At 40.9% G+C, this 27,890-nt stretch overlaps 1 protein-coding gene and 1 long non-coding RNA gene across 8 annotated transcripts in view; one reads left to right on the top strand and one right to left on the bottom strand.

The window, feature by feature from the left end:
* Nucleotides 1-27,890, bottom strand: part of LDLRAD4 (low density lipoprotein receptor class A domain containing 4) — a 278,422-nt gene that overhangs the window by 51,628 nt on the left and 198,904 nt on the right. The window lies entirely within an intron of this gene.
* On the top strand, nt 995-7,619 carry LOC113964705. Of its 2 annotated transcripts, none has more exons than XR_003533264.1 (3): nt 995-1,377; nt 3,106-3,245; nt 7,315-7,619. It is a non-coding gene; the product is annotated as an uncharacterized LOC113964705 (long non-coding RNA). The 2 variants fall into 2 exon arrangements; XR_003533265.1 differs by having other exon boundaries at nt 1,007-1,074.

The following is a 27,890-nucleotide window of genomic DNA, read 5'->3' as shown; positions in this document are numbered from 1 at the left end:
GACCACCAGCTCAGCCCCAGGTGTGTTGGTAAGCACTGCAGAGGGGCTGTTAGCTGGGGAGGGGTGTCTAGGGGACCACTGAGAGAAGGCGGAAGGCAGGTCCTGAGGGACACCTGCACAAGGAGGCTCAGCTCTTGGAAGGGATGAGAAGGTGCTGCAGGCAACCCGGTGAGCAGGAACACACCATGCTGAACAGGGACTGAAATGGTGAAACGTGATGCCAGCAGACAAGGAGTGAAGAAAATCTGGCAAGCTAGGATAGGTATCACCGGCATTTCAGATAGGTGACGTCTGCCCACTCCTCTTTAGCCTCCCGTTTGGATTTTACAGGATGTCGGCCTCCTGCTGACGGAAAATGGTTGGTGATACCGGGTCCTCACTGCAGGCTCCACAGCTAGGGACCTTCTCTACTATTTCCCCCCAAGTTCTCCTGGTGGGGGAGAAGGTTGTCAGTTTAGGCAGCTTTGAGGAGCTGGTTAGAAGGCTTCGGTTGGGGGTGGGTGGTGTGTAAAGAAAGGGACTAAACAGTTATGAAATATCTACGCTTTAATCAAATTACTAATTAATTTATTAAACCCTATGGGGAATTTGACTTATGTTTATTTATCGCCAACAGGTGATGGTTCAGCCCTCCCCACCTCTTTCCCTGAACCCGGAAAACTGCTTTAATTCTTCCCGGCTGGAAGGGGAGGGAGGGAGCCCTCGGGGGCAGGGGCGCGGGAGCCCCGCAGTGGCAAGAGCCGCTCCCGGGGCGGCGCCGGGGACACCTGCCGACCGCGGGTCCCGCAGCCCCGGCCCGGCCCCCGCCGGGGCTGGCTTTTTCTGGAAACATGACAGCCGGCCTCAGGGAGCCGGGAAGCCGGGGGGGAGGGGGGTGCCCGGCAGGACGCGAAGGCGCGACGTGGCGACGGTCGCTAAGGCAGTGACAACAGAGCGATCAACAGAGGGGCTGGTGCGCGGGGAGGTGCGAGCCCCGGGTGTTTATAGCCGCTCCTCGATGCCCGCCAGCCCCGCTGGCCGCCGCGCACGGAAATAGCTGTGCCCGGCGAACCACCGCTCCGCAACCGCGCACGGGTTATTTTTGAACGGCCCCAGCAAGATAAAACTTGAATCGGGGGGAGAGTGGCTGATTTACGGCCGCTTTAAGGGTAGTGTGCTTGGCTGCGGATGAGTGAAAGACTTTTCTGCATGGGCAGGAACATTTCCCGTGACAGCGCTGCCGGCAGAGAAGGGATCGGGGATCTGGCATTCCACTCGCGCTGCCCTGGCCGTCCCCTGAGCTGGCAGCGCATTCTGCCCCACAGCCCACACTCCATCCCACAGCAGCTGGCCCTGCGTGGCACACATGGCTCGCCAGCCCTCTTACGAAAGGAGGGGGTAGGCATCTTGGGCCACAAAACTGGCTTTGGGCTTTCTGTCCTCACTCCTGCAATTCAGCACTGCATCTGCTCCAAAAGCCGCTCCGCCTGTTCAAATCGAGCCTTCTGGCCAAAGCCTCTGTACCTGGACAGTGAGGATGCGCAACAAAGCCCAGCTTGCTTAAGCTCATCCTGCCACACTGTACCTTAAAAAACAAGGAAGATGTGGAATCCTCACATCACAAAATTAATGTGCTGAACTGTAGCAAAAGCCTTGACAATCAAACTTCTGTTCCAACAAAGCAGTAACAATAATCTACACTGCTGTGGCAAGGCCATGAGTCCTTTTACATATACTCTTTTTATCTTGTTGAAAAGGGGAAAAAAAAGAATTAGGCACATTTATTAAGCTTTCAGAGTGCAACAGATTGGGTACCTTTAAAAAATAACAGTATTTTGATGTAAATATTAACTTATCATAAGCTTCCTGAAGCACATAAAGGCAGTATTGCTGCAGAGAAGGTATCTGCTTTCAAGGGGATTTGCATTCTCATTGAATGCTGGACCAGGTCCAGACCAGCCGGAGGATAACCACCCTCTAACCTCCCTGCGGAGACTTACAGAGACGAGACTGAAGCAGTATCATTTCTGACAGAAATCGAATCCTGGCTACTGCACTGCTGGGAACACTACAGACAAGAATTAAAAAAAAAATAGAGAGGAATTGGAATTAAAACAATTCTTTGGAGCTCATTTGGGTAATACCTTGTCAAAGGACATGATATGGGAACACACTGTATATTTACTAAATGCAAAAGTTAAGCAAGCGTCTGCTAGCATAAAATATAATTTTAACACATGGAACGCACAAATGTTAAAGCTGACCAGTTACAGAACTGCTCAATTACATGCCCAGGTTAACCAAGCTAAATAGTATGTCCAGTCACATACATGAAACCACGGAGGGCATTCAAAAAATACAATTTATGCACATTTCCATCAGTTCATATTTCAGCACTAGCATCTCAGAGGACAGGATAATTCCTAGTGATATACCTCCAAAGATTCAAAAACAAGTGACCTTAATGGAAGCTTCTGAATATTAGGATATTGCATTACGGGTGCTGGGTACTTATTCAGTACTTCCTTCTTGATGTAATGCACCCAGGGACATAGATAAGAAAGTCCCAGGACAGACTGATGAACAGCTTTCAGGTATTCCCTATCCTGCTGTACTAATTCTGTTGTAGTGGCAGAAACCTATGAGCAGCCACATAGTGAACGGGATCAGAAAAAAGGTAAGCTAGCAAAACCACAGAAGGCAGCACAGGAATGGGAGCAAAGTGACTGCACAAGGCAGCAGCCGCTCAGTTTTGCCAATCTGGCCAATAAAAGAGTAATCTTCATATACTGTGTTCGGGGCCAGTGAGCCCTAAGATTGACCAAAAAGTAGCAGCATCTGAATTGTGTTAGGCCTACAGAGACCCTTAGCTGTGGCTGGACTGTCTTTGAAAATATGTCTAGACTACAAGACAATGTAGTCTAGTTGGCTTCTTTTAGCTGTAACACTGGCAACCCAAATTAGAGATATGCCAAACCCAAATGACAGTCAGACATAAAATCATGATGTTACAAAAAGACTAGGTACAATTTATATTTCAACTGATACCTTGATTTGCACTTCTTTAAGTCAGTTTCAAATACTCCCCATTAGAATGTTGTTTTTTCTGTTTTGTAGCATTTGTAGCAGAAATATTAAGATTGGTCTGAAGAATGTATGGACAGAAATGTCTATCAGTAAAAGCAAGAGGAAGGGCAATAGAGCAAAGTTAAGAAAAAACCTGAAACATTTTGATAACCATGGACACATTGACAACAAACAAACAGGTAAGCACTAGGGAATGTGGTGTTTGCATCAGGACCAGGAAGTTTGTGCCCTAGGAAGCCCACAGCACGGATTAGCAGAAGACCTGTGGCCTGACGGGAGGAGGATAGCAGTGAGGTTGCATCATGCTATATGTGCCACTTCTCCTCCTGTTCATCCAACAGGGAAGATGACTGTAGCCATAAAGACACCCACAGCACCCACCCAGGAAACAGCCTGCAATCTAAGATCCACCTAGGCTGAAGTAAGCAAGACTCACAAGCGAAAGGACATGCCATAATAATATGCTTGACTGCCAAAGGATAGAGAAGACCTACATCAAAAACATGGCATCGCAGATGCAGAAGTCAAGCAACATGGCGAGAAGTTGGTGGGTGTCCTCCAGGGAGACAACTGATCCTGGCCAGATCACTGCTTGGGCACACATCTCTTAACCCCCTTCTTAAAAGCACGGGAGAGTGGGAATGAAAACGATACGAGAGCAAGTGTGGGACATGAAAATCAGGGTTTTTTAAAGGTAGATATCACCTTCTCTTTCCATAACGTCTCTCTGAGGGGTTTTTTTGTATTAATTTTCTTGCTACTATGTGTTAACAAGTCAGGTGAGCTTTTCAGATAATCATGAGAATCTCAGAGTTGAATGCTGCAGAAAACTGTGGAATATGCAATAAAAGAACAAGAACTAGCAGGCAATATTGCAAATAAAACATTTTAACACACTAGCACATAAGAAGGGCAACTCAGTGATGGAAAACCCCGCTGCTGTTTATTTTACCTAATTAATGATTTTTAAAGTACAATTTGCTCTATAAGAGTGCTTTAAGAGAGTTTTCTAAAAAAAAAAAACCACCTCACTTTCTTCCCTGTTTTTAAATGCCCTCCTGGCACATTTAAATATGCTCCAGGAGAAGCTTCATCAGCAGTGCAAGTTCAACAAGGTTTAGAGTATGGATGTATGTTAATTGGTTGCATAGAGACAAAGTTTGCTAAAGAGAGAGGGGAAGGAATATACAGTAATTGTGGCCTGCCTCTAAGAATGGGACAGATATACCAGAGGAGACAATACTTATACATCAAGAGAGCTGTCAGTGTTAGTGCTTTGCCATCACATGTCTGTGTGGGTTTTTTCTCTGCCTCCACATCCACACAAATCTAGGAATGTTTGCCCAGGGGAGGCAGTTCTTTATATCTGATACAGAATTCAGAAGGTAATGCAGTTTGCTATTAGTATTTGAGCCTAACATTAGGAAAGGGGAAAAAAAACAAAACTAGAAAAGAACAGGGCAATCTTGTAGGAGAGACAACCTGAAGTTATTCTAAAGGTGCAATTTCCTCACAGAATTAAAGCTAAGACTTACCTGAAAATAAATTGACTCTTTTGCTGAAATGAATTGCTCTCACAGATTTGAGGGGGAGGGAAGGTGAGGTGTGAGTGTCACATCCCTAGAGGTAACCACTCCGCTAACACTGTACTGTGAATCTTCCCAGTACAAACTAGCTCTGAGATTTGGTCTGTTGTTTCTGCACCAAAACACTTGGTTCAGTTACAGGTGTGATTCTTACCTAAACAGTTCACACCAGCACAGCCCGTAATACAGACACATCTATAGTGGTATAGAAGTTTCTCTGTGATGCCACTACACATATTCCCATATGGAAATACTCTGAGACTGGACAGAGAACACCAGTACTGAAATCAAACTGCATCACTTTATTTTCAAAATAATTTGTTGCTGCAGTGCTGCAGAGGGCCTGCTTCTGCATGCTTGTTGCTCTTCAAGCACCAGTTGCTGTTTTCTGGGATTTATGACTGAAAGGATTAAAACCAAAGAAAACTAAAACAGATCTCCAAAAGATACTAATAGCTCCTTCAAGCTCTGTCACATTCTAGATCTCATTATTCCAGCAAAATATTCTTGAGGTAATAGATAAGGCTTTCTAAATTTAAACTTTTTGTACCAAAATGTAAATTCTAATTCATCATACTAATATCCAATATCCCAAACACAACCATCCATGCAAATGATAACTACATGATCATTTGCCCCACTTGTACATATATTTAAAGAGCATCTGAAAATTTGGGCCATTGTAAATGTATGTGCCTGACACTGTTTCGCAAATATAGGGCTAATGCCCTGGAAGCACTCAAATGCCCAGTGGCATCAGTGGGAATTGAGGGCTTTCAGCATTCGGCAAAACTGAGCCCTTTTTACACGTGGATATAAACACATTCACTTGCATATAGAGAGGTTTTGAATAAAACGCAGATGGTGGACAGTAATTTTCTATTCAGCTGGACATTCTCAGAGAGGACCTTCCTGACTATGGCTTTAACATTATAAATTAAGATTTGGCAGTTCATTTAAACACAGTTTATTTTTTTCTAAATAGTCTGGATTCTGGTTCTCGGGAAATGAAGGAAACATATTACCAGCCAGCAGACCAATCATAACACTAACTCTCTTGCACTTGCTGATAACCTTTAAGGAAGCTTTATCTATTTATATCACAGCCATGAAAACATCGAAGCAGCATATTAATTAATAGTGATAATAAAAAATAAAGCCTTCAGTCATGTGTTCCATTCAATCACTTACACCATATATTTTTAAAATGAACAAAATACATTTGCAGTTTGCCGGGGAATTATTTTAAGGTCCTCGTATCCCTTAGAATCTCTTCTCACGTCTTTAGATGTCTGCCTTTCGCTCGTGCGGACTGAAATGTCTAGACATCCAAATTAAGGAGTGACCAATCACTGACAAACTGATCTCTCTGCATACAAGGTCAGTGCTACAGAGGCACACGCACGCACACACACAACACACACACACACACACACACACACACACATACTGGCAGCAGGCACGGTGCAGGAGACCTTTATTTGTGCACAGAAATATTGATGTTGCTAAGTGATACACGGGCGGTCACCAGCCATAAGTCTTTGTGTTTGTTTGTTTATTACTGTGTCTTCTTTCCCAAGTAAACAATGCAATGGTGATGCAGAGATAGAAGAACTCGTCTAAATTAAACATAATTTATTATGCCTGCATGGTATCAACCTATTACTTTTTTTTTCCTGATTTTGTTCTGTTAAGTCAGAAGGAAAAAAGTTAGGAGGAACTTGAAAGCACACATCCTGAATGGTCCCAACCATCCTATTGTCCTTCAGTTAAACAATAAGAACAATTTATTTGCAAAGGTCCCTCTGCATCTTAAGCTTGCAGACACCAGATTTAAGGAAAATTTTTTATGCTAAAATAATGATCCTATATTAAATTCATATGTCTAGTCACTGGAACAAGGGGTAGCCTGAAAATAGTGTCTTATGACATCACATAATAAGTGTGGATGCACCTTCCTCATCAAAAAATTCAGTCCAGATCCATTCAGTTCCAGAATCCAAGTTTCTGTTTTAAAAAATCTTTTAAAAAATCCCACCCAAAACAAACACGCACACACAGAGAGCTTTTTTGACTCATCCCAAATTTGAAAAACTTTATTTTTGGTGGTACTAAGAGTAGGTTTCTGTAAACAAAACTGTTCATGACAGGGGTCCTGTTTGGAGTTTTCAAAATAAATTGGCTTTCTTGACTTCAAAGAAGGTTGAATATGGAGAAGCTGGGTTTCCCTAATCACCTCCCTTGGCTAGCTTTCAAGGCTTCTGGGGTGCCCTAGAAGACCCCCAAGCTTCTGAGCTGTCCTGGTCTGATGCAGCTTCCCAAGGGAGATGCCCAAGTGAGATCCTGGAGAGCCCTGCAAATGCAGGTCCCCAGACTTCACTGCACTGCCTGCAAGCGTGCTGGGAAGAAATCAGCCTGTTTTCGTCCTGGAAGTTTCCAGAAATTTTTACAGTGAACATGGCAGATCATTAGATTGTAAAACTTTTTTTTTTTCCCAACAGAAAAATATTTCATAGAGCTTTGCCATAACAGAGGCACAACTGAAGTGAGGCCACTCTCCCCCTCAACTACAGGTACTGCTACTGCCACCTGGAACTACTACCTAGAGAGAACATATTATTAGGAAAATAGTGAGTGTATTTTGACTTTGATTTTATTTTAGTGGCAAGATACAAAGATGACTACCAATGGCAACTGGCGGTGGCAAGCACCGCTTGAGGAGCATTTCAGAACCTTTTACACCCTACCAGAAGAGCAAAAGTCTGCCCAGAAGTATAAAGATTAAAATGAACTGGGAACTAATGTAAAACAGTAATTCAGGTAACTTGGTTTTGGTTTCACTCTAGATTACTACAAGTCCTGTAATAAATCACAAGACAGGCATAAACTTCTGTTTTTAATTGTCATGTACATACCAGTTCCTCCCAAACTCTGTTTCTCTTGCTCCCACTAAAACAATAGCAAGTTTACAAACCCAGTATTCTGCCAAGTTACTACATTTTGGAAGTCTCAATACATAATCATACTCAAAGCAGTGCTGCTCCAAACCGTCTTCTGTTCAGGCAGCTGAATCAGACAGGGCAGCCATTGGTCCAGCAGGCAACTGCAGGGACAGGACAGCTTGGTCCCTTCCTCCCTACATCAGTAATTTGCTGATTCAGTCACTGGCCCTTCTCTGAGTTTGTCCATCTGTACAATGTTAATTGTAACAATACCTTCCAAGCAAAAGCGCTGCTTTAAATTCCAGAGACCAAAGACCAGAAATTTTCCTGTTCTGGACAAAAGCAATCATTTGCCTTATTCTTGAGCTGCTTGCACAGCCAGCACTGGGAGCAGACCATTCCTGCAGTAATTCCTGTACTAACCCTTATGCACCCAATCAATACTTTCCATTAAAACCATTATCCCTGTAGATGTACTCTGGACAAATACTTTAGTTGTGAGGTGAGGAAAGAAAAGGGAAATGAGGACATTAATAAAGCACATTTTCCTCAGAAAAGCTGTATGTTAATTAGAAATAATCTTTTCTAACTAATAGACATCTATTTGTAGGAAGAATGAGATGCTGCAAACAACAGGCCTTAACATCAGTGGCACAACATTGAAGGACCTGACTTGCCTTCAACTACAACAGGACTGCTAAGGCAATCAACACACACTGTGAAGAGCACATGATCACACATGAACTTATTTATGTTACTTCTTCTTCCTCTTTTCTTAAAAAGCATTTTACATCTCACTAAAATTGCAATTGTCCTACTGAAAGTTCACGCTTCTGATTTTGCCTATGCAGAGGAGAAAGCTTATTCACAAATAAACCTTTTAGGATGGAAAAATGACAAGGAAGAAAAGATCAAGTCAGACAAGTATGACTGGGAGTTCAGATGTAAAGAATTCAAATATTTCAAAAGATGTCTTGATAGGTATATTCCCACCTCATTCCAAGCAAATAAGATTAGCACATATTACTGAGAATTTTATGCCTCCGTAGAAGGCCCTAATTATATTTCACACTGCTCTGAAGATTCCTGTAATATACACACATCTTTAATGTGGAATTTTATACCCTATTTATAGCATATAGGCTCTTTTTGATATTATTACTTTTCTATGAAAGTTCCTTTGAAGTCAGGTAATTACCTTAAGCGAAATATTTAGCCTGTTGTGAGAACTGAACCATGAGATTTGTATAGAACAAGTAAGTCATCATGTACCCAAATATAAAGGTTTCTGAGCCACAAGTGGGGATGGAAACATTAATTATGAAGACAAAGCCAGGAATGCATTTTAGAAGTAATTTAAAGTGAAAGCTGATAAATCTGTATAGTACTACACCTTGCTTCATTCATGTCCCTAAAAACTATTTGAGCCAAGCACTAAAGAACGTTAATTTCATTACTAGTTACTATCCTTAGTAAAGCCCACAGGTTACCATAGACCTGGTCAGAGTCAGGCTGTAACTGTGAAGAGCTTAAGAGGAGCTGCTGAGATGGCTAATCATGATATGCAGTATCTTAACCCCAATCAGAAATGGCACGTCATTAAAGACTTGTAAATCTGGATTCTTCCATACTAGATGAAACACTGTCTCTTTCTCTGCAAAGCTATGAATTTCTTTAGTAGGATAAATCATAGAATCATAGAACCAAATTACATATGGCTACCATATATCAATATATAAAAATATGTCATTTTTGTATTGCATTCTGATTTAGGACTTAACCATGACCACTTTTATTTGACAGCAGTGTTTTGAAGAGAAGTCACCAGCAGATTCCCCTCTTCATCTCCTCAGACACAGTTCCTTGAAAATACCTAAAAGTACAGGATGTTAAAACACCATGCCATATGGATCTGCAATTTGTCATGCAAACGTTATCCTTCATATGCAATGCATACTATAACACATGAAACCAAAACTTCAAGATGTAACAGAGCCATACGTACAAGCGCCTACACTCATACACACACAAAAGGCAAGTCAGGCAATGCAGGACCACAAAACCAATTTATTATTATTTTTCACAGATAGAACAAATTCACTTCATCTGCCGCATCCAGACAGGTTTTCCCAACTGCATGCACTCCAGTAATCTGAGAATTGAAACTGCTGTTTCTCTTATATTTTTTGCCTAAGCAAAAGTCTAGCATCTTATTAAGAATGCTTAATAAAACCAACACATTAAAAACAGCACGGAGTGCTGCAATTAGATGCCTGCACAGTGCTTCCCTCTGTGCCTATATATGCAAATATTTTTCATCTTATATGGACTTCCAGAAATTTCATGGTGCTGCAGTAAGAGAGACCACCTCCCTTTTTGTTCATGTGAGATATAAGGCCATTGATTGCTTATCACCATTACTTTATAGAATAAAACAAAGTTACTTGTAAATTGCCAAAAAATATAAAGTTCGCCACCCCATTTGGGATCTCATTACAACCTAACTGAAGACACTGATACTGTGGTTTCATTCCCCCAAAACTTAGGGGTGGAGGAAAGACTAGGACTAAAAAAGCAGATGAGATATAGGACCATAAGCATGTAAAGAGCTGGAAGAAACACATCTAAGATGACAGAAGTATCTACATAGATTATATGAAACATTTTCCTTTACAGAATATAAAAATGCTATTATGTTCTTGGGGGGGGGAATGTTTGGACTAATAAGTGCAATCATAGGGAAGACAGGTGTAGAATTCCTCTCCATTGAGTTAGTCAGATGCAAAATTCACTCTGCTTGCTGTGGGATTCTCTATATAAAGCCGGAGTCCACTGAGTCTAACAGAGTGCTTCATGTTCTCAGCATAATTCCTTCCATCTGAGATGCTCAGTGGTTTATAGGAGGCACTCTTCCATCTTGTAAAATTGGCTGCACATAACTTTATTACAACGTCTGCAATTCTCTGTATTCATATTCTTCCTTCCCAGAGTAACCTATTGCAGGACTACAGCATATACATGAAAGAAACCAAACTGTCAGGAGGAAACTGTAGGAGAGAATAGGAGAAAGGCTCTAAATCACAGACCCACAGAAGGGTTGAGGTAAGGAGGGACTTCTGGATGTCATCTCGTCAAACTCCCCTCTACTCAAGCAGGGCCACCCAGAGCCAGTTGCTCATGGCTGAGTCTTGCTCTGGCAAGTGAGAAGTTCTGTTCAAGAGGAATAATTGTGACTACCTCACTCCAGGGATGCCACGAGACATAGTCCTTTCCTAAGCCACTTCCACAGCCTATCTGTTATGAAACATTCAACCTTTCTATAAAGGCTTCCAGTCAGAGCCTGGTGGCATTTGACATCAGCTTTTCTGACACCTCAGCCTGACACAGGAGAATTCCATTTTGTCAGAGCTTTGTTCCCACTGCCGTATCCTAGCCTCCAAGCATAGCAAAATGTCTTTACCGGAAGCGAGTATGCAAACAAACAAAAAAATGTTGCAAAAATATTTAGTGTGAAGAAAAGCCACACCCATCATCTAGGTCTGTCCATGTCTGTCCTTTCAACATATTTATATCCTCATTTTGCAGATTTGTTGATTTATTAACTAAAAATTTGTCCATGTGAGTCTCTTGCACATTCGTCACAGTCTTTATAAAGATATTCCCTGCAAATGCCTTGAGGTCACACTTAAATCATGGTGTGAACTATGCCAGACATCGAGTTTGTGAAAGAGTTTCTTCCAGGACCGTGCGTGATGTCTGCCTCTCTGCGTAGAGCAATTCAGAAATGAGGTGCAACTACAGCAGGCCCTTCCCTGGCGCCCGGCAGCCGCCACATCTCCTCTTGGTCACGGCTGATTCCCACAAGATGGCATGGCACAATTTAATCTGAGTTTAATCTTGAGATTTTAAAGGATGACTCCTTCACTGACGCAAAAGTCTGCCAGCACATTGCCTCACTACACATCTCTCACGATTCACTTCTCTCACTGAGCGTCTTTGCAATTTTTCCCTGAATCAAAACACTGCTGGTCTCTCCCTGCTGACAGCAGAGCACTGTTTCTTTTACAGCTCTCCTGCAAAATGAAGTTGCAATAACTTGGAAATAAAGGTAGTTGTAGGTCATGCGATCTTCCTGAAACACATTCAGGCAGTGAAACATTGAAATGGGAAGGAGTTGGAAAGGAGAGGAAAATAAGACATAAAAGAAGAGTGTTGGTTTGTGTTTGGTTTAAGATTTTTCAGCTTTGATGGTTGCCAGTGCTACTAGTGTTTTGATTTAAATCAGTCTTTGAACAGACTTTGCTTAAATCTTTAGTAAGAAATTTAAACTGAAACAGAAAATTAGCACTGGTTCATCAGTACAGCCCCTAAGTTACAAAAAATCTCCATTATTAAGTAGGAAAAAGAAGAAAAAAAATTACATTTCTTGGAGTTGGAGAGAAAAACAACTTTTTGCCAAAAGCTAAGCAAAAGGTTTCCTATTCTTTTCACTATCTTTATGGTTTCTACCACTTTTTCTGCCCAAGACAATATTTTAGCTGCCTATCTGGGAGCATTCTGCAGAGAAGCTCCCACATGGCTGGATGTGTCCCTGCCTGTCTACAGCTGGGGAGAAAACAGTTAAATTCAGCAGCAAACCAACATTGGAGGCAGCAGCCTCCGGCAGCCATGGGAACAACAATTTCTCTAGACTAGAGGCTGAAATTTCAGAGGGAAGTAATCCCAACCGTCATAGCCAGGTCAGAGAGGGGAGCTCCAGTGGCACTGGCTTGAGTTTTAAGGCAAAATGTTACTGTAGACATGCATGGACCTGACTTTACCATCCTCTAAAGGGCCATAATAATGACAGCCACATACCTGCAAGAGGTAATAAAGCAAAGCAGGAATTTTGCCTGCACAAAATGTAAACATCAAAACAGATGGTGTAGTTATGTTAATCAGTTAATGTTTGCAGAGTGCTTTGAAGATGCAAAGCACTGTAAAGGTACTAAATACTTACAGTCTTGTCTAGACATCATCAAGCTCATTTTTAGATTGCAACCTTTTCAGGCCAAACAGAGCCTCTCTGTATATGGTTGCACTATTCCTTCTGTAACAGGCTCCAATCTCAGGATGTATTCACAAGAGAGGAATAACAGAGGAGCAGCTTCTGAAGATGGAAAGCTCAAGGCAACAGTTCCTGCTAAAGCAGCAGGAAGTAGCACAGCAGAGAATAGGGCTAAATATCATCAGGGAATCAGATGGAAATAAAAAATGTACTATACCAGATTTCACCAGAGAAACAGGTAAAGATTGAGGCTGTCACAAAACAGTTTGCCATAACAGTGAAAACTGTTTACTCGCACCGACAAGCCCTGATGAGAAAAAAACATCTTTGACAGAATAAACTATGTATGTAGACTTAACAGAGCTGTGAGAGGTGCAGAGGCAATCTTTGTCATCTACAGTCCAAGTATGGAATTTAGAAGAGTTATGAACAATAAGATCACAGATTTTGTTGAGGCTTGGGACAAATCCACCTAAACCATTTCAAAACTCACACTTTTTATTTGCTCTAAGGAATGTGGCATGCAAATAAAATTAAACTCCAGAGACTTTATTCTGCAATAAGCGAGACTTTTTGTCAGATTGCCTTGCAACCTAACCCAAACCTTACTATTCTGACATTAAGAAACCACAGATTTCAGAAACCTTTTCCACTCACATTTCTCTGTCAGCTCAGACTTTAAATGAGGAAAGAAGTCTGGTGTTACACAAAAGGTGCAGACAGCTGAAACACGTAATCCTTATTCATATCCTAAAAATAGACCCAAACTGACCACCCAGTGCATAACCAGTGCTACTGAGCATGGAATTGGAGTTAGAGATTTCAGCTCAGCTGCTAGCTTGGGGCTAGGAGCAGTGTGGAGTTGGCATGTGGAGGCAGCTTCCAGTCCCTCTGAAATGGCCTCTCTGACCCATTCTGAGGCAAAATGTACCAGACTCGCAGGGGAACAGCATCCCCCTCCCTAGAACAGAAGCTCAGCTCTGGTCGGGGGGCTTGTAGTCAGGACAGAGAAGACTAAAGGAAGAAAGGTGTGTTTATGTTTAGGAAATTGATCTTTTTCACCCTAAAAATATGTTGTTGTTTTTTTTTTTTTAAGGATGGTTTTATTGCTATTTGCACTTTCAGAACATCCCCCAAAATTTACCTACCTACTTTGCTGGGGGAGTGTGCCAAGGGTCTGCAACTAACTCATTATTCTCATAAACAGCTGTATAAAAAAGGTCCTCTGCTGTAGATTCACTTGAATACTAATGACAGGTCAGGTTATTTTCCTGATTTTGAGGTTTTAACTTATTTTCCAGCCTCTTCACTTCAGTTGTTAAATATTAATTTCTAAGCAGAAGAAAAGCCTTAATATCATTACAGCTCTTATTTCTCAATTTGTTCTCAAATGATTTCTGTCACCTTCCCAGAAAGAAAACTTTAATTGGAAAAAGATCAAAATAATAAAAAAACCTTGAGTCTTTTGTACCAGCAAAGCACATTAAAGAGCAGTGCCAAACCCATACTGATTTCTTTCTTTCCAGGGAAAGTATTACCTCTCCCTCTTTGTTTCAAACAGTGTGTATATAAAATAAGTCAAAATTTCAGTCTCATCTTAACTGGGTTACCCTTTCCTTGCCCACAATTTTGCATATGCTCACATAATTATGTCCCGAAATTTGCAAATACAATTACTTGCTGACATACTTTGTTATCTGAATTATAAAGTATTTGATTGTATCCAATGAAAACAAGATTAAGATGGGGAAGCAAACGTGTTTTAGCAAACCTAATGTACTAACTTAAGCTTCTGTTGTTTTATGGAAACATGATCCTCTAACAGCATGTCTACACCCTGTAGTGAAGTATTGTCTAGAGACCTAACATTAAAAGCAGGATAGCCATATCACTGCATCACCACGTTTGCACTTGCCTGGTAAGAAATACAGCTACAGAGGAACTATCACCTTTTCATTTTTTTTAAAACAGGGAACTTGGCTTACATAAAAACCATCAAGTTAATAATGGCACATTAATGGAGTCACAAAATAACTAAGAAAAAGGTGCTGCCAAGTTAAACTAATTTAGAATTCGTATTGCCTCTTGTTGTTTGTAGGTTCACTACATGTAATAAAACTTTCTGATTTCTCTCCCAAAGAGAAAATTTGCAAAAAAGGGTTAAAAAGGAACTCCTGATCAGAAGAGCAGCTCCAAGAGCAGCTGTCAAGACACTGCATAACAGTTTAGCAGAACTAAGGGGCTTTTGACTGAGTTTAGTTAGATTTGTCAATGACTTCTGAAGCTACATTTATTTCTCATTAGTTCAAATTTAGCAGTTCTTTTATCATCAAAATTCTTTAGGAAATTCTTGAAACTGCACATTGGGTCTGTCTGGGGGCTGGCCCTCTCTCACCACAGTCTGGTAGAGTTCTTGCTGGATTTCCTAGTGCTTACCATAAATGCAAACAACTAACCGGAAAATCCAGATGGCATTCAACTGCATTTCAAGAACAGTTATGACATAAGACTTTCTTGGTACAGAGTACAGATGTGATGCTGGGGAGATTACACTAACAACTCATTTTGGTTAGCAACTTTCAGGAGAGAATGTAAAGTAGAGGTAAGCAGCCTATTAATTACATTTAAAGGTATTATTCAGAAAATCTGAAAAATTCAGGAAAAAAGTTGCCAATATACTTACAGGCATGATCAATAAGATCATGAAGAAAAAACTTCTTGTTGTCAAAATTATTCTCTGTATTTGAACATACTGCCATCAATGGAAAAAAATGCCCAGAGCCTGGAGTCATGCATTTTAAGTCTTGAAACTGGCACTAAATAAAACCATAGCCAAATACACAGAGAGATATTTAACAAATGAATATTATATGGAATCAATCAACATAACATGAGTTACCACTTCAAACTAGTCCGAAATTGTGGCAGCACTTACATCAGGAGAGCTTAAATATTCCTACATCTTTTTTCTTTAATTTTATCTAGTTTCAAAGCCTTCAGGGATCATGTGTTTAAGCTTTTCTTTGCAACTGAGAGAGCTGGAAATTAACCTTTTTTACAGTGAGACCAAAATTCTTAAGTATTTCTATAATCAGTAGCCTTGGAAGGCAGGTTTTGAAGAAAATGCAAATCAGTGCATGACTACAGAGGAAGACTGTATAATCCAGGAATGACAATGCACCATAAATTGGATATTAAGTTCAGGAAGAATCAAACAGTGACATTTCAGTGAAGTCTTGAGCAGTGTCAGCTTCAAGGTATAATCCAGAACGTCTGCACCGCACTGGCCAAACCATACATAAAGCATCATACAAGTGTATAGTTGGAGGACAGGTAGCCACTGAGAGCAGCTTGGTATTTACAGTTTCATTTGACACGAGTGTTAATATATGAGAGTCAACCTGACTTCTTTGTGTACCAAAACTCCTACATGACCATACTATACACTCCAACAATTCAGGAGGAAGCCTACACTTATCAGACCTATTTACAGGACACATCTCACCAGCACGCAGTCCATCGCCGCCAACGGAAAAGCACAACTCTTCCCCATGGGCTACCAAGTGTTGCTCCTAAAACCAACCCAAACTCATGTTTGTATTCCAGACTCTTGTTCCCACTGCAGCTATGCAAGATCAAAAGCTGTTTACTCCTTTGCCTTAGCAGGTTCAACACCAAGGAGGTTTTAGGAAAACATGCCAAAAACACCGATCAGGACTTTCATGTTGTTGTTAGAGCCTAGGGAGGGATGACACAGTGTGTTTACAGCTCATGGGGCTCTGAACTCTTCAGTTCTCTGGGCAGAAGAAAGACAGCATGATCGTAGTCCCCTGATTACAGCTTGCATTTTTGAAATGTTCAAACCTTTGCACCCTTTCTGTGGTACTCAATGCATTTTGACCACAAACTGCTACAGAGTGAGGGCAAAAACTGTTGGGAAAATACTAATACTCTTCTTATACAGTGAGAATAAAAATAAGAAAATACTGCATTCAATATGATAAATGTCTAAGAAATTCCTCTTTGAGTGGATACCTTGACTCTACTGCCTACGTTCACAGGAGACAAATTATTGTGGCATATAGAGATAAAAATTTGTGTCAGCTCAAGTTAATTTTGTACCACAATTATCAGAAAATGTTCTTTTGACCTTTAAAAAAAATACAGTATTTTCAGACTTTCACCCACTCTTAAAAACTTAATTCAAAATGCTGTACAACAGTTCTTGCAAGTTAGACAAATATTTTTATTTTGCAGACGAGGAAACAAGATAAAATTGTGAAATGACTTCCCCAAATCATTTTCTTCAACCCAATGAAAATTTCAGAAGACTTGATGCTGCATCCTGTATTGTCCATTAATCAACATTCCTGACAGAGTATGTAAGTATAAGCTATCACCACTATAAATGTTTACATTGTATCTACTGAAAGGCTACATAAATTGAATAAATTACATTAAACTAATCCCTCTTACTGGGTTGCTTTCCTGTTGGGTCAGCATTGCAGTCTAGGTCACCATGCAGCTGTAGGAGAACTGTCACAAGGAAGTGGCCAAGAACATGTGGCCGGAGGTAGAGAGCAAGACCGAGTGCAGACAGAGATAAAATTAGACACGGAAAGCAGACAGCGATCTAACAAAGTCCTCTGGTTTAGCCACAGGGTGCTAGAGGGTTTTTTTATTCATGCATAAAAACATAGAAATATGGGGCTGAAGAATTTAGATATTAAACTAGTCTGACCCTCCTACTCTAAGGTAGAAACAAGCGCATGCACATTGCTCATCACTGATGATTATCTAAGCTGTTCTCACCTCTTGTGAGGATACTGCATTGAGTAACCCTCAGGTAGATACTGATAATGTTTTATCATCTCAGCAATGGAAAGGTCTTACAGACTTTTAGCTGAAATCACCTCTGTAGCACATTAAATTGATTTCTTTGATTCCTCTGGAACTTATGGCAAGCCATTGGTTGCTGACCCTTAAATATTGACATTTTGCATATCAAAGACTTATGTCCCTTCTGGTCTCCTTTTTTCAATCTTTTCTCTATGGTTACCTACTTGAAATCTTTTATAATTCAGAATTTTCTCTGCTTCAGTTTTGTCTCTTGAAGTGAGAGAACTAAAACCAAACACGGTATCCCACTGATGAGGATCAGTACCAAACATAGCAAAAAAAGACTTCCGTTGTCCAACTGTTAATTTATCCTTACATGCAATGGTAAACTAAAATATCACTGAAGACGCCAAGTGAATTCCAACAATATATTTTTATGTGGAGAATAAAATTAAACATGATGCAAGGAAAGTACCTGCTCTACTTTTGAAACAACATAATTACACACACATTCTCACACACATTATAATCTGGCTAGCTGCCTGTATGACCTACAAATTCCATTTTATGTTATGTACTTTTATTTATTCAGCATTTTTCATTTTTCTGAAATGTTGTGTGCCACAGCCTTGTCACTACAGTCAGTAGACCAAGTAGGAACATCCTGGATGAGACAACAGTTGCACCTATCAATAACTGCAAGGACTGTCATTTCAGACGTGGCCTCTCCGGCCACTTCAGAGGAGAGAAATGAAAAAAGGAGAGTAAAGCTCCCAGCAGGAGCTGTTCCAGGGAACAGAAAAGATGTGGACAAAGTACCAAAGGTTCACTGCTGCAGTAAGGTAACATAAGCAGGTGTTCAGGAGAAGCTTTTTCTGTTTTCATAGGGCTTCCCACATTGCATGCTGCCTGCAGTCAGAGGGACTTGCATACAAATCTTTTTTTGACAACCTCATTTCTTCCTTTTGAAGATGAACCTGAAAGAATTGACTGAAAACTGCAAGCTGCCAGAAAAAATGGGAATCTGGGGAAGTGTCTGCTTAAACTACAGGGTAGGTGGACTGATCAGCATTGGCTCTAATGCTCTTTGCTTTTTTCCAAATATTTTTCTGCCAGATAAGTTCCCGGAAATACTTCACAATAGTGGAAAACACCTGTATTTGTACAGCTCAGGACAGGAAAGAGTGGCGGGAAGGCACCAGCTGGAGTCACCACCACTGACTCAAATATGAATATAGAGTTTTCAGTCCCTTTGGCCAGGCCTGAGAAATCCCAAAGGAAACTGAGAGATCGGTTCAAACAAAACTATTTTTATATCTTAAGAAACTGCAGATCCATTCATATTGATTATCTGAATATTGCAAACTATGTGTTTTCTCATGACATACTACAGCTACCGATATGTGTTGGGCTTCACTCAAATAACCTCTCATAACTCATTGTAGCACAAGCAATCTATAATGTTTTTGCAAATCGTGCCAATAGATTTTCTTTAATTTCAACCAGCAGCTGTTGAAGCAGACCAATAAATAACCACAGCACAGTTCCCACTGAGCTCCAAAAAAGGGATGTAAATACATTTAACAACCTGCAGCACAAACACACCTTCTGCTTTCAACCACCACTGAATACCTTTCAGAAAGTCTTTTTGTTACGTGTATATTTGAAGAGAAGAAAGGCTTTAAATGCCTGTTTTTCCAATGGAGGTATCCACACTCCCTGCTGCATTGCTTCTCCCAGATGAATCAGCAATCCACAAATACCAACAGCTAACCATCTTTCTGAAAATGAATGCAGTAATCAGTCTGATTAATTTAACATTTACGTATTTTAATGTGAAAACTTTAACTTGGGGAATACGTGACAACTGGTGGAAGTCACAGAAGCCCGTAATTGTGTCTTGGTTGGCTTAAGGTATTTCCATAACGCACTCCCTCCATTAGTGCTTAAACTAACTCAGATGTCTGAATAGCAGGCTTGTGGTGATTGCTGGCTAGGGCACTGAGCTGAGGCTTAAAGGGTCCCACTCACATGGACTCACACCACAGTTAGCCAACACAACACTTTGTGCCACCATCCTATAAAACACATAGTTGAACTGATCAAGTGTAACAATATCCAGTATTTTTTTCTCTGTAGAGTTGTTTTTCTGTACCGATATCTTCAGCGATGGCTCAGCAGTTCAGCCTTGCCAACAGTCGTTCTGCCAAAACCTCACTGGTGGCAGGCAGATGCAGAGCCAGAAGGCTCTTGCACTTACTTCACCAAGGAAGCCACTGTCTTACTGAGTTACACTCTCAGGAGGCAGCAACCTCTTAAAACTTCCCTTGAGCTTAGCTAAGAAATGCCACTACAGTAGCATATATAATGTCCTGAGCAAGCTTCCAACCTAAAAAATATACAAATAAAAAGAGATAGAAAAATCAACCTGAAATATTTAAAAACAATGAAACTTGAAGTAAAAATTAAATTATGTTTCTTTATAGCATCGGGGTACCTGATGCTTCACCGGATTTGTAATTCATCAATTCACACTGAATTTGTGTAAAATGAAACCAATTACAGTCTTTGCATCACTAGAAGTGACGGGCTTCAGTAAACCATAATCCAGTGCCTGGGAGAAGAGTCCTTAAGGAGACATCTCAAGGAGATATTTTATGCAAGCTGAGAGAGCTGGTGATACAAGCCCCACTGCCTCCTTGCCCCTGAGACCAGCCTATCACAGTGTCTGGTTAAATTAAACCAAAGCCAGGCCTTCCCTGTTGCTGGTACTGAATGTCTCACATTTATCCCAAGTGACGATTGTGCCTTAAATTAAATATCTGAAAAAAACCAGGATATACCAGGGAAGAGCTGATGGACATCTGCCTGTCATTTCAACTCCACCTCCAGCTGGGGTAAGCAGGAGTCACTGGGAAGGTATGAAAACGGTACTTCAGCCAGGACCATCCCACCAAGGATAAGAAATTACTAACAAAGGAGACATCTCTTTATGCAGTGTGTAGTGTCTCTGGGAACATCATGGATTTGGCTACGTACAAATACACTTTTCAGTTTAAGATTGCAGCTCTTGAGTATGGAACAGGACTTAGGGCAGGATTAAAGCCTGTGGTTGGATCAGGCAGGGAGACTGGCATTAATGTTCAGGCAGTTCGTTAGAAAGTCACTTTGCTTTCTATCTGTTTCCTTCTCTTGTTCTGTTCTTCCTCTTCTGTTTTTGTTTTTGGCTGGTTTTTTTTTCATTTCAACATGTTGAGGCAAAGACTGAAGACTTCTGTGCAGCTGTAGAGCACACAGGTTTCCTGGCCATTTTATGACTTGTTTTCTCTTCTACCTTGCCCTGTTTCACAGTTTCTACTATTGCACAGCACTCTTGTCTCTAGAGAGTTTCTGTTCCTATTTCTAATTGCAGCAAAAGGTGCTAAGTTTTCAATAAGAACAATAAATCACTATCAATAAGAACAATAAATCACTATCAAAGCCAAAAAGAAATAAGAATTTGAAAATGTTTTTCCTTTAAGCAGAAGTTAAATCATTGGTGGGGGGAAAGCAAAAGTTGATCAGAGAACACTAACTAGAACCCTTCCGAAACAGAGAGCACTTACCTGAGTATGGAAAACTGCCTCTGTCACCTTTGAAGAAAACATTTGACCTTGGGCCTCCCTAAGCATACCTGTCAGGTTACAGAAGACTCTCTACTTGCCTCTGCTGACACCTGTAAGTACCTCAAAGTGTAAATTCCACCAAGCAAGAACAAGACACAATTCGGTGCAAGCAGTGGCTCCCCATGTGAGGCTCTGGTTGACTATGTAGGAGATCCAACAAACTGGGAATAATCTGATTCATTTCCAGTTCCACCTACATCTATGAAAAAATCTTCTGGTAGGCACTGCACTGCAACTCTTGTTTTCTTCAGTTTTCCTAAGAGCTTTCGGTAGGTTCAACTACCCTTGACTTCAACCCGAGCCTCCGAAAGCACATGATAATGAACTACAGCAGAATACTTTGTTCTATTGTAAATGTTTTACATAGTCAGAAAACACCATGCAAAGAGTAATTAACCTTGCAATCATTATTGTTACACTACAACTGAGAAAAAGATACCTGGAAAGAAAGGATTTTACTGCAGTTTGATAAGGGGGATAAAAAGTGCCTTAAAACAGAGCAGCATGATTTGAAATGGCATTTGCATAGTAACTAACACTAATTTCAGTGCGAGTGGAAACACAACCTTGCTCAGCTGCAAAAAAAAGTAACGTGCTTTGCTACTGTCAAAAAACTTTCAAGCAAATTCTTCATACACTGGCAAGGAAGCTCTTTGCTTCTGCTTCAATCAAAGAAGTCAGTTCTACACTTTGAAAGAGCCCCAATTAATGCTCCTAAAGCAGTGACAAAAGGAAACATTGAGAAAAAAATGAGTTTGTGGCAGTTTCTTGATTTCATTAGCTTAGGCATTCAGTTTTTGGAAAAGATGTACAAATTATTATCTACAGTGACATTACCTCAGCTACATATTTGTTTGAGAAGCTGAGCAACAGAGTCTGGGAAAAGTGCGAACTATTTCTCAAAGTAACCTCTTGTCCGTCTGGCACATTTCAGGGGACAGAACGTCTGGGTCACACAGGAAAGAAGCTGGAGTCTCTGTGAACCTTAACAGAGCCATGTTGCAAGCTGTGTGAACTGCTTCAAATGAGGCAGCTAAGAAGAGGGGGGGAGTGCCACTCTAAATGTCTCACAAAAGCACTTAAAATACTGTAAAGCTTCTAAGAGACTCAGCAGTGCCCCTTGAAATTTTATTGTAAGTCTCATGATGCTCTATTTAAAGTTCTAACTTTTGAAAACAACTGTTTACCTTGGAATCAGTTGCCATTAAAGAAGGCCTCCAGCAGAGCTTACATAGAAAAGCCTGAAAAGCCTGAGTATGCTGCAAAGCCTCAAGAAAATAACCTCGTGATCTTTAAGGTAATCATGATTTTGACAGACTGGTTCATGACTTTAACAGTTGGTGCAAGCCATATCAGAGAGGTAAAAAAGCCCCAACACACCCTGCCTCAAAACTAAGCCTAAATGAATTCCTCAACAGCATGAGAAAATTGGCAGCAAGAACGGAAAGCTATCTATCTCCGCATTGCCTTGCCTTTGAAAGTCTCTCAACAAAACAAAAGGAAATAAATCTCATACTTCTCTAAATCAAAGAGTAATAATCAAAATCAGCAGAACTTCAGAACTACATAGGATTTATGGAGCCGTTCACGGAAGGAAAAGTAATAAAAAGTGAAAGAGAATCTCTGAGTTGTTGATTCCAGCACGATAGCTGGAGCCTGGCAGTCAGCTGCAAAATAGGTGCAGCAACTTCAGAAACAGGAGATGTGGGAGCTGGTGGAAAACAGATGGATGGTTTGCCTACTATGCCAGAGAAGGTTATTTTTTGCTGCTTCTACTTCCATCCACACAAATTATAATATACATCCTGTGGATGTTGACTGTGAGGGAAGTGGGGCGAGAGGATCAGGCTGCGGCCACAGCAGTAGGAGAGAACTATCAACACTCATCAAAGGAGCCTGGATGGGGAAAAAAAAAAACAGTCTTCAAGTAGGCCAGATCAAGATAAGAGAGATGTAATGCCATGAATAAACTATCACTTCCACCTTTGCTACATTTATCTCTTCCTTCATCATTATTTCTCCACTCCCCCCCACCACTCCTTCAGATTTCCATTTCCAAGTAAGACAGAAGATCGAGATGTGCACTTTAATTTAAAAGGGAAGGCAGAGAGGAAGACATGAAGAGATTAAAGCAATCAGACTTACTTCTCACTTGAAAGCTTTGTTTTTACAGGGAGGATGCCGGTTTGATTTAAGTCAACGGTGTTTTGTCAGGGTATCATTGCCACAAGCACCAGAGCAGTTCCAGCCAAGAGCAGCAGAGCCTGCTGGTGAAAGCCACACCACAGGCAGGAGCAAAGAACAGGGCAGGGGAGTTTTTCCCACCCAGTCCATTTGGCAGATCACCATGGAAGAACAGGAATGGTGCTTTTCCTGTAGGAAGGGGATCTGTTTATCTCTATTAGACATAGACAGGTATATCTTTTCATAGTCCTCCTTCTCTCTATAAAGCTGCTATCATGCCACATACCATTAACAATAAAAAGCACACTTTTTTCTAAGATGGAAATTAAAAATAGTTATGATCATACAGAGAATTCCTAGTGACTCTCAATGCCTGTTAGTTCTATCCCCCCTGAACTTGCTGCATGGAAATAATTTATAGGTGGTAAGCCAACCAGGTGACTCACAGGAGACTTGTAGTCCATTTTTTTCTAGATTTTTGTCAATGTCTTATTTCCCATTTGTTTTTAATATACCCAGGATTCCTCCCAGCCCTGCTATGCTCTGCACCACTTTTGTTCATTCAGTTTATAATCTGTTCCACAGACACCAGAAACAAACAAACAGAAAAAAAGCTTCAGGGACTGGAGCACAGCTGCCATTAAAACTGCATCAAGCTTTCCAAAAGCTAGTTTCCCTGGCCCAACACATCTCTAGACAATGACCACAAAGCAGAAGGTTAGCAAGCCTGGTCTTCCTCATCAAAGTGACTATACATTTAAATGGTTAGAGAGAAACACGGATGTTGTCCTTAAAATGCAGCCATGGACACATCGGCCCCACGCCCAACAGCAGGGCCCAGCTTCATAAGGGAGAAGAGAGTAGGAAGGAGTAGTGGAATCTAATTCAGCCTTTCTAGCAGTAAGCAAAGTAGAGCTGCTCAGCTAAGAAGAGCTTGTGCCCCTACAAAACCCGTGTGAGGCAAGTACTGCCTTGTACTGGTGTTGCTAACCATTTCTGAAGATTTCATGGATGTTTTTACTCTGGGCAATCCTTGTCACAGGTCATACCCCATCACCCTCTGAGACCTGGGCTGGTCAGGGCTGGAGGAAGGATGCAGTGGTTTCCAGCAGCTTCTGCAGAGCTGACAGCTGGTTTGCCCTAGCTGCAGAGATGCAACTGTTGTTTGAGCACAGCTTAGCAAGGCTCTTGAAAGACATTTTTGCTTCAGTAGCAACTGATCAAGTCAGTCACTGATCAGGCACAGAAAACTTTCCACTGTAGAGACACCAGATAAATTGTTAGTTTACTGGACCCTACAGTCATTTGGGAGAACTCCTATGGTACCAAGCTCAAGCTCCAAAGTCAGGCTGACATGTTACTTGTATAGTGTACACTCATGCAATAACACTGTATAGACTGATAAATCACTGCATGGAATGTATTTATATTTGTCTGCTGATATATATACTACCAGGGTGAAGCCTTGCATAGAAATGTAAATATTTAACAGCAATACAGGGGTAAGATTGTGCGTGTATCAAAATATTTTTCACTCAAGGCCTTTATGTAAAACTTATTTGTAACAAGCCAAATAAATACTACTCCCTGTTTTACAGAGTCTGCAGTCTGTTGGTGATTAGTATTTGTTTACTAAAAGACTGTATGTACTATTTGAAGTTGACAGTTACCAACAACTCTGTATACACAATAGTCCTCAGAGGAATGCACTACCCTACTTAATATTTCCTGAAGAGTCCCAGGTCTCTCCTGTGCTACAGAACAGTGAAGACAAGGCAGAAGTAGGAAAGCACAGAGTGCCATCACACGCGGTACATACAGACATATCATGCCCTACCAAGAACTGATAAGGCCATAAACAATTTTCATGTAAGTATCTCAATACTACAGATAAAGGTACACAAACACACGTTGCATAAAACTCTTCAAAGACTGTGTGTAGCTAGATATTAAATCAAATTAATGGCCAACATGATATTGTGTAAGCATAATTATCAAGATGATGGGATGTCTTAAGTTAATTTAAGGAATAGTAACAGGTTCATAAATCTTGCCAGATAGATTTATCAGATTGGAATATTTTGAAAACCTCACCAAACAAGCTCTGACTTTAGAAAGAGGAAGATTAGACTCTGCTGTTGCACATCTCCTACAAAAACAAACCAGAAAGGTCAAAGCAGTGTGCCTGACATAAACTGCACTTGGAAATTTCATTACGGATTGGCACACACTCTCTTCACAGCATAATCTAAACTTAACTTCAGCCAGGAAGCAAAAGATAAAAGCTTTCTCAATATTCAAGATGTATCAAAAAAGGAAAACGGTATCTCAAGTGTAAACCTCTCCAAAATGCTCAGTAAAACATATCCTATCTATGAAAATTAGGCTCTATTCAAAGGAATATTTAAGGACTATTCTGTTTCCTAGCCTTCTGACAGGACCCAGCCATGCTTAACAGACACAGATCACGTCTTAACTCAGCATGTAGCTTTAGCTCCTATAACACATCTGCAACTCCTTTTAGCCTGAGCTACACACACAAAATTAGGCATGCCATAATTAATTCCTCAACATAATTGTAACTGTAGTTGATATAAGATTCAATTTTGTCAGTAAAGTATCAAAGGAATTTTAGCATATCCTAGACAATGATTCAATTGTCTAGTAAGAAGAGAGCTTATGTCATATATAGCTTAAGTTAACATCTATGCATACCATACTAGGACCTCTCTGATGCAACAGATTTTTTTCCATTCCACATTATGCTGTCAAAAAAGGTGTTTCATGTCTTACTGTTTACAACATTTTAAACCAAAAATAACTGAGTGCGTCATAGTTGCCACAGACTCATGGAAGTTAGGAGGAACATCTACACCAGTGCTTTTCTCCTCTTAACAAAGCTGAAGAATGTGCCTTCTCCTATGCTTATTAATGTGAATAATGTCTAACTTCTGCAGTCAGGGTAAGGGACTTTCTCTTGATTTAATGCTTTGGATCAATTCTACTTCCAACTTGTGCTCATCTAAGATATTCACTAATAATTAGAAACAATCCTCTGTGAAATAGCTTGGGTCAGGTGTTTCACATGGTTTTCACAGTGTCCTCTGATTTGAAATCTGGCCACGTCATTTAACAGACCAACAACTCTAGCTGAAAGGTGGAACTCTCTTCCAGGTTTCTGCTAATTCCCCCCGCCCCTCCTTAGCTTCACGGATTCAAAACAGATGCCTTTCCATATGTTGTGAGGATTAGTATTTGTTCGCTATTTTAGGCATGAAAAATACCATAAACCATGTGTCTTTATTCTAGGTGCACAGAGCCATGCCATTCTAGGACTCTGCAATCTCTACAAAGCATGACACAGAACTTGATCAAATCTAAACTAAATCTAAAGTAAAACAAGGCTTACCAGGCCTTGAGAAATACTATTGAAAGAAAACACTTTCCCCTGCAATATGCAGATGATGATAGAACTGGCTGTTGAAGGCTGCTGAGGGTAAGAATTTCACAAAGTGTATGATGACATCTGTACAGATCAAAAGGCTGTCCAGAGTTGCAACAGTTAAAAAATCAGCAAGAATATTAAGTGTCTGACTTCTGGGCTTAAGCCAATCATGATGAGAAATCAAGCTGAAGCTCAAAATGTAACACCTTTTTTTTTTCCTTAAACATTCCTCTAAAACTGTAATGGTTTACTTATGGACAATTAGGGGGGATTATCATTCTCATCCATCTGTTTGATTGGGCCAAGGATGTTCCAGAAAGATTCTTCATCTCTGCAGAACCAACATAGGACCAAACCCAGCCCCAGTGAAGTGTGACAAGTGCTCATCACCTCTCCAGCAACAGGATGAGCTCTCAGCAGGAGCACAACACCCTGTGGCCCTGGCACCCAAAAAGGAGGGTCCCACTAAACTCACAGTGGGAAAAGGTGGAGCACAACAGAGGAATCACGCTGGGCTGTCAGGGCTTATTAGCTCCTGTTCAGTATGAGCCCTTTGGGACACTACTGTGCAAACTGAGGGAGAGGGTGGCTCCAGTCAGGCACAGAGGCCAGCCCTGAGCTGAGCTATCTCTGCCTTAGGTACCAAAGGTACCAGAGCTTGAGGTCAGTGCACTAACAGCCATGTCCTGCAATCAGTCAGCCCCACAGCCATCAGGCCCTACATAGCTCAGTGCTCATGACAAGTGATCGCATTGCTGAAATAATCTGGAAAAGAGTTCAGCTATTCCTATACAGTGATGCCTACAAGCTAAAAAAAATCCTTTCAAGTCAGAAGTGGTTCTGCAGGGGCAGAAGGCTCTATTATACCTTATTCCTCTCAATCTGCCACACAGGTAGTTGAGGTTGACTACCTTTCTCTGAGTGCAGGACGCCAGTGTTCCTTTTCCACAACCTATCACCTCACCTCATTGCATATCCCTTCCTCCTGGCTCCATTGACCCTGCTGTGTACTGAAATCTCCATTTTTTGTCTTTCTTTATATGCTTATGAAAGAGCTGTACACAAGCAGTGTGCTAAATGATTTACATGACTCACCAGGGATGAAGAGGGATTTGC

The sequence above is a fragment of the Neopelma chrysocephalum genome, unplaced genomic scaffold, assembly GCF_003984885.1.
Source record: "Neopelma chrysocephalum unplaced genomic scaffold, ASM398488v2 Primary Assembly neopelma1_22, whole genome shotgun sequence".
NCBI lineage: Eukaryota > Metazoa > Chordata > Aves > Passeriformes > Pipridae > Neopelma > Neopelma chrysocephalum.
This window is presented reverse-complemented; position numbering and strand designations above follow the sequence as displayed.